Source organism: Echinops telfairi, unplaced genomic scaffold (genome assembly GCF_000313985.2).
Source record: "Echinops telfairi isolate 266 unplaced genomic scaffold, ASM31398v2 ScPeMD7_5;HRSCAF=22, whole genome shotgun sequence".
Taxonomy (NCBI): Eukaryota; Metazoa; Chordata; class Mammalia; order Afrosoricida; family Tenrecidae; genus Echinops; species Echinops telfairi.
Window position 1 is genome coordinate 28,652,324 of NW_022103901.1, and position 7,775 is coordinate 28,660,098.

Sequence of the window (7,775 nt, forward strand, 5' to 3'; positions counted from 1 at the left end):
GTTTGTTCTTTTGGCAGTCTGTGGTACTTTCAATATTCTCCACTAGCACCATCATTTAAATGCCTCGATCTTTGGTCTTCCTTGCTTCAATGTCCAACTTTCACCTGCTCAGGAGGAAATTGAAAATACCAAGACTTGAGTCAGGTACCTTAGCCCTCAAGCAACCTCCTTGCTTTCCAATACTTTAAAGAGGGCTTGTGCAGCAGACTTACCCAGTGCGATGCATCATGTGATCTTTTGATGGCTGTTTCCATGAGGATTGATTGTGGATCCAAGCAAGATGAAATCTTTGACGTCACGCTTTTTTCATGTTTAGCATGATGTTACTCATTGGTCCAGTTGTGAGGATTTGGGTTTTATTTATATTGAGTTGTAATCCTTATTAAAGGCTACGATCCTTGAACTTCATCAGCAAGTGCTTAAAGTACGATGAGCAAGCAAGGTCGGGCCATCTGCCTATTTCAGATTTTTTTTTAAATTAAACTTTAAAAATAAAAGAGGACAAAGGTAGGGGGGAACACAGCACTAACCCACCCATAAATAGGGTATTGTTTATGTCTCCCCGGGAAAGGGAGAGAGGGACCTGGTGTGCCAACCTGGTGTGCCAAGACTTGAAGGCAACATGCCGGCATGAAGCAGCAAACCAACAGAGAGATCTGCAGGGCCAGCCCCAAGCCCAGCTACATGGAGCCCCGGACCTAGAAGACTGCACTACAGAGGGGCAGCACTGAAGACACAGCTCGGGGAGAGTGCAGTCAGCTCAGAACACAAGGGAAGGAGAGAGAGAGAGAGAGAGAGAGAGAGAGAACCACTTCCTGGCCTACCAAGCGCTGAGGACAATATTCCAGCTCTGAGCAGCCAATGAAGAGAGAGGACCATAGGGCCGGCCCCACTATGAGACACAGCGTCCCCTGACACAGAGCATGACAGGGGACAACACTGGAGAAACAATTCAGAAACAGTGCCCAGACTCAATCAGAAATCATTCACAAAGGTCAACAGACAGACCTGGAACTATTTGTAGGCTTCCCACCGCCCCCCCCCACCCATGTCTATCTATATAAGACAAGCCAACTTTGGGGCCAGGGTGTGGCACCCCATCAGACTCAAAACACTCCTAAAGGTCAACAAACAGACCTTGAACTATTTACAGGCTTTTCTTTTTTCATTTGGTCATTGGTTTTGCTGTTTTGTTGTGTTTTCCTTGGTTGGTTCGTTTTGCTCTGTCTTATTTTGTGTGCATATTTGTTATTGCCACCATGAGCTAAAAGATAGGAACGATTGTGAGGATGGCACAGGACCAGACAGTGTTTCGCTCTGTCGTACACAGAGTTGCTATGAGTTGGAACCGGCTCTCCAGAACATACCCACAACCACCTTGTGATCCTTGGTCAAAGCAGCTCTAGGAAAGAAATCTAGCACAGCACCTTGCTCTATTTGCACAAAAGGAATCAAATTATGTGTTTACTGAATCACATGAGACTACCTGTTACTTCCCATTATTGTTATTGTAGCGCTCAGTTACATTGATTACATTTAATCCATTAAGCATGATTTTCTTGTAAGCTTTCACTTCCCACCAGTTTCTAGTTGTGTAGAACCCTGCCTGACGTCTATCTCCACGTACACATTACAAGGACACGAACTAGAGTGAGAATTCCCAGGGTCACAGGAAGAGCATGTTCAAGATCTCTCTGTCTGAAGTGGTGAAGGCAGAGAGCAGAGGTGCCAGAGACTAGCATGGTGATTCAGAGGAGCCGTGCCCAGTCCCTGGGGTACCTTCTCACCTGCCTCCAGACTATGGGACTGTGAGGCCGAGCGGCAGGTGGGTTCCCTGGTCCATGGAGACAAAGGCCATGTGGCTGAGGACCAGAGAGAGACTTGGTTGCTGGCTCAGGAGAGGTATTGCTGGGGGTCAGTGACTGTGTCCTTACTGTTGATGGGCCCTGTTAACTCCCAATGAACCCTCTAATTGTGATTGTCTGTGAGTCCTGTGTGGCCGTTGCACCCCATGATCAAACCCAGCAGAGAAGTAGAGTGCCGTGGAGGAATAGTTGGTATCAGAATAAATTAAAGCAATATGGAGGGTGATCGGGCCTGCCCCCAGCCCACCCCACACCTGGGTTCCTGCAGGTATGCTTGGCTCCGCCCCCTGCCCCACCCCCCATCAGCCTCATGGTACCATTTAACCACCACCACCACCCCCCACCCCACCCCCGTGCAAGTCCAGGAGAAGCTGCCCGCAAGTCAGCAGCTCACCTAACATACGGTCTGGTTCCTTCCTCCCCCAAGAGCAGTATGGCAGCCCTCAGGGCTCAGCTGACTCAGACTGTCTTAAGGAAGACCAGGGGTGGGCGCTGTGGGCATGGCCTGTGCCATCCGTGCCCTGATGAAGGACTTTGCAGGTGAACTCGCTCTTGCCGATGGCGTGGAAGACATATTAAAGGGCGACATGATGGATCTTTGGTATGGCAGCCTTCTCCTTCGAATACCAAAAGGCATCTCTGGCAAAGATGGATCGTGGAACTGCAAATTCCAAGTTGGCTATTATCGCAGCCAGAGGGAGGAAGTGCAGCGCAATGCGAACATCTTCAAAGTCATCATTCCTGTGTGGCTTAAAGATAAGTGGCTTCCCTAAGAACTGTGTTATTGGAAATGGTTGTAATCTGGACTCGGTGTGGTTCTGTTACCTAATGGGGGAGCGGCTGGGAGTCCACCCGTTCAGTTGTCAAGGATGGAGCCTTGGGGAGCATGGAGACTCTAGGGTGGCAGTTTGGAATGGAGAGAATGTTGCTGGTGTCTCCCTGAAAAAAACCTGCACCCTGCTTTGGGTACTGATGGGGATAAGGATGAGTAGAAGAGGGCCACAAAGAAGTGGTCAACGGTGCTTATGAGGTGATCAAACTGAAAGGCTATACTTCCTGGGCCATTGGGCTGTCTGGGCCGACCAGGCAGAAAGTATGGAGAATCTTAGAGGGGTACGTCCATTTCCACCATGATTAAGAACTCTATGACAAACACACCTGCCTCAGTGCCCCATGCGTCTGGGGACAGAAGGGAATCTCAGGCATTGCGAAGGAGACCCCAGAACTCCCGAGGAAGAGGCCCGATTGAAGAAAAGTGCAGATACACTTTGGGGGATCCAAAAAGAACTGCACATTTTAAAGTCTTCTTTTGTACCACTTCACTGTCCAGGCTACAAATGGATTTCATTTGGAGGTTGGGGGTGGTGTTGTTCTTTTTATCTGTTCCGTGACTGAAGCAGTAAAATTACGATCAAGGAAAAACATGACTTTCCTAAAGTAAGACCCGGGGATGGTCCATCAAGCCTTCCAGCACTATCCTGAGGTGAAGAACACAGCATGTGTAGCTATAAATGGTTAGCATGAAACTGTTCTCCCACCTCTGAGACACCACTGTCAATGTGTTTACAGTGTGTGATATAACTTTTTAAAAAAATCATTTATTGGGAGCTCTTACAGATGACATAACATTTTATAGTTCAAGCACATCAGGCAGTCTTGTGCAATTGCTACCACAATCAGTTTCAAAGCATCTTCTTTCTCCTTGAACTCCTTGATGTCAGCTCCCCTTTATCCTCTCCCTACCCCCACCCTACCCCCCACCCGTATTTTTTTTCCTCCCTATGATAGTTTTTTTTGTGTGGCCATATCTTACACAATCCAATATATCTGTTCACATACAATTGTGTAGTTCTATCCCATGGATTGGGGTTATAGAGTCATCAATGCTATCAGCTCCCTATTCCCCCCTCCCCCTCTTCCCGTACCCTCAGGGAACCATTACTCCTGTTACTGTTTCTGAAGGGTTATCTATCTTAGCTTTCATGTACCCAACAATCTTAAATATACAAATGAACACACACAAATCTAACATGATTAATGAAGTAAAACAATTAAAAACCTGAATAGTAAGGGGAGGAAATATTAAAGCACTAGAGGATAGTTATGTGATTCATCAGTGCTATATCACACCCTGGGCATATCATCCCTTCCGTGTGGCCCTTCTGAGAGGGACTGTCCAGTTATCTTACAGGTGGGTTTTGGAGTCTCCACTACATCTACACCCCTTTACCTTGATTTGGTTACTTGTTTTTGAACTTCTAATACCTCTTCCCATCAAGAAACACCTCATGATCACACAGGCTGGTGTGCTTCTTCCATGTGGGCTTTCTTGCTTCCCTGGTAGATGGCCGCTTGTTTAACTACAAGCCTTTAAGACCCCAGACACTATATATTTTAATAGTCGGGCACCGTGTGTGTGATATAACCTGTGGTACCTTCATGCAACATACCAAGTCCAACTCTTCCCCCAATCATATCTTGGACTCCAATGTATAAATCCAGTATCACATGTCTTGTGCATAACTGTCCTAATAGGTATTATTTTGTGTATGATGTGTATGAGTAGTGTATTTCCCACATAATGTAAAAAGATCTACATATGAATTAGGCAACTATCTGTAATACCAACTAAAACACCAAATAATCCATGAACAGAGGAAAAAATAAATATGGAGGGTGAAGGCGTGTCTGACCCCTGCTTTGTGGCAATTGGGGAAGCCAGAGGAGGTGAGATATGGCTCTCTGACACTTAACACACTTGGTTCTAAGAGAGTGGGATTCCTGGCAAGGACTCAGAACCCCAGGAATATAGGATTGTAATTGAAAGAACCAAGAGGCCTGGGAAATAAAAGGAATGTAAGCTATCTTAAACTGCAGCTGGCTCCCCAGGGGCAAAATCTGAGCTGTATAAATAAAGTGTCTGATAGAAGGCCAGGTGGAATGGACACACCCTTCCAGAGGCCCAGGTCACCTGCACATGAGTGGGAGCCTCTAGACCAGGAGGCCAGCACACATTTGAGAAAGAAGAGCCAATTCTGTCCCTCACAATTTAAAAATCCCTCGAGAGCCATAAATATGTTCTTGCAAACATATGAAATCACTGCACTCTGAATCATACCCTTTAAATGAAACTAAGGGGGGTTTATTTTCATTTTCAATTTCACTTCACACGCGGAAAGAGCTGCACGTGGCTTGAGAGTCAACGTTCACAGATTCTGGTCTAGACAAGAACTTGGATGTCTTGAAAGGATTGTGTTTAGAATCATTTGCTTAGTTATCGGTACTGGGATTCTGTTGGTTTCTCCTACTTGGTGTTAAAAACATAATGTGTGATTGAAATGAGTTTGGAAATTATGTTTTGGGAGCGCTGATAAACCTACCTTCAGTCCACAATTAGATTTGATAAAAAAGAGTTGGCCATTGCCCAGAAGTGTTAGGGAGCTCGAGTCAGAACTAGGGTTTGTCCCTCTACAGGCCAAAGCCTCCCTCCCTTATGACAGGATGTTGGAGGCTGCTTAAGGCTGGAGGGCAGGCTCACATTCAGGTCTTTGAGACGGAAGCCAGTACACCTGGGTAGGACCCCATCTGGGCCAGGTGGGCTTAGTTCAGTCAATGGGGTCGAACAGTACTGTTGTCCAGGCTTCCAACGGGACCCTGAAAAAGCCACAAGTTTTTCTCTCTTGCAAGCTCTCTCCCCGCCGCTCCCCACACAGCTCAGTGTGGCTCCCCTCTCTCTCTGGTGTTCCATTTACTGTAACGCCTGAAACTTCATCTATCCTTTATAAAACTCACTTGGATCACAAACCAGGCTTCGGAGTGAATTCTTTCTCGCACGAACCACGGACCGAAGTATTTCTCCCACAGGAGAGATCTCACAGAAGGACCGGGTTTTTATTTTAAGCAAATGTAATCTAAGAGAGCCCTCAGAAAAACTGGGTGCTGCCTGACCCCCACCCCTCAGCCTTGAGGGTCAGTATATTTGCATTAGAAAAAAAAACATGTACTCAGAACTACTAAGGAAAAACTTGCAGGAAAAAGAAGCTGTTAGGTAGCAGGACAGGAACTAGAGGTTGTCCCTCTACATCAGTGATTCTCCACCTTTCTCATGCCGCGACCCTTTCATACCTCATGTTGTGGTGACCCCCCTCCCAACGATATAATTATTTTCATTGCTACTTCACTGTCATTTTGCTACTGTTATGAATTGGGCAACCCCTGTGAAAGGGTTGTTTGACCCCCCAAAGGGGTCACGACCCACAGGTTGAGCACCCACCACTGCTTTACATGCTAAGGCCTCCCTTCCCCCTTTACAGGAAGTTGGAAACCCCAGATCAAGGCTAGAGGACACGCCCAAATTCAGGCCCTTAAGACAGGAAGCCAGTTCACCTGGGAGGGCCCCAATCTAGGCCAGGTGGGCTTAATTCAGCCAATGGGGTCAACTACCAGACCGTTGACCACATCTCCCAGCGGAGGGCCTGGACAAACCAGAATCGGGAGTCCACACCCCTTATCAAGCGGCTCCTCAGCCCTGGTCCTGCGGGTTCTCTCTCTGGCCTCAGGTCTCCAATGTGGGTGTGAAGTGCCCTGAGGGTAAAACCTGAAACTTCTTCCATCCTTTATAAAAACTCATGGGGATCACAAACCAGGCTTCGCTGTGAATTCTTGCTCATGAGAAACCAAGGACCGAGGTATTTCCCACCCCAGAAACCTAACAAAGTGACTGTGCATTTTGAATTTTGATCAAGATGTTTGCCTTTAGACACACCTGGCCTGGAAGTCTGTGCCCATCAGAGATGACTCCGTTCTAGGACTCAGAGTTAAAAAGAAGCCAGCAAATAGACCCTATGTTTACTCGGTGGCCATCCGTGGAGTGGAAGTGGGGGAAATGCAGCAATGAAGAGACAGGCTAAGTTTGGACATACTCCATGGATGCCTGGTGACCTGGTCCACAGAGACTAGAGATGAGAGGAAAGAAGAGAAGGGGATGGCTTTTCTGAAGTCTAAAGAAATATGCAGATACTGACCTATGAGCATAACCCAGCCACAGAGGACTGGGGTGAAACAACTTTGTGAAGGAACCAGACTGTCTGTATGCAGACATCGAAGCTTGTGTCCAATTAACCTAGCTTGGATGGCAGCTAGGGCTGAATTGGCCAGAACCCAACCGATGGATGTGTTGAACCGTGAGCTGGTGTAAATTGCGGCATTCTGATGGACCGAACTTTACTTTGGTTTTGGATGCAGGTGCTCAAAGTTCCAACTCTAAAAAAACCAGTCACTGCCATCGAGTCCGACTTCCTTATGCGATGGATTGTGATTCCGGACTCTATGCCTGTGGCTGTAATCCCCTTTTGGAGGGAGCTCTCTGCTACAGGATTAAGGTGGATGCATCTTTAGATTCTACTTTAGAGGGTGTGACTTCGGCCAACATCCTTTGTCTTCTTTGAGAGTATAGTCTGCTGAAAGGCCAAAACCATACTTTCATAAAAGAGCCCTCTCAGAACCCAGAACAGAGAAATCCCTAGGACCATCAGAAGAACAAGTTCAAGATCTTTGTCCGAGGTGATGGAGACTGAGACCAGAGCACAGAGACTCAAAGGAGCTGAGGCTATGGGGTTCCTTCTCCTTATCTGGCCAGACTGCGGGGCTGTGAGCAGAGCAAACAAGTGGGCGTCCTGGTCTATGGGAGCAAAGACCAAGGGACAACATGGCTGGGAGGCAGAGGACTAGAGACTTGGTTGCTGGCTGAGGAGAGGTGGTGTTATGGGCCAGTGACTACATCCTTGCTGTTTACTGATCTTGACTTGTGGTAACCTGCCAACTGCCCTAATAAACTCCCTTAATCTTCGCAGTGGGAAAAGGACAGAACTCCCTCTGCCATCGGTGGGCAGGCAGGTGCACTGCAAGAGG

General features: G+C 47.3%; 1 protein-coding gene and 1 pseudogene across 1 annotated transcript in view; one reads left to right on the forward strand and one right to left on the reverse strand.

The window, feature by feature from the left end:
• BMERB1 (bMERB domain containing 1) overlaps positions 1-7,775 on the reverse strand; it is an 88,686-nt gene that overhangs the window by 52,330 nt on the left and 28,581 nt on the right. The gene's annotated exons all lie outside the window — the stretch shown is intronic.
• LOC105978888 lies at positions 430-2,857 on the forward strand (annotated as a pseudogene).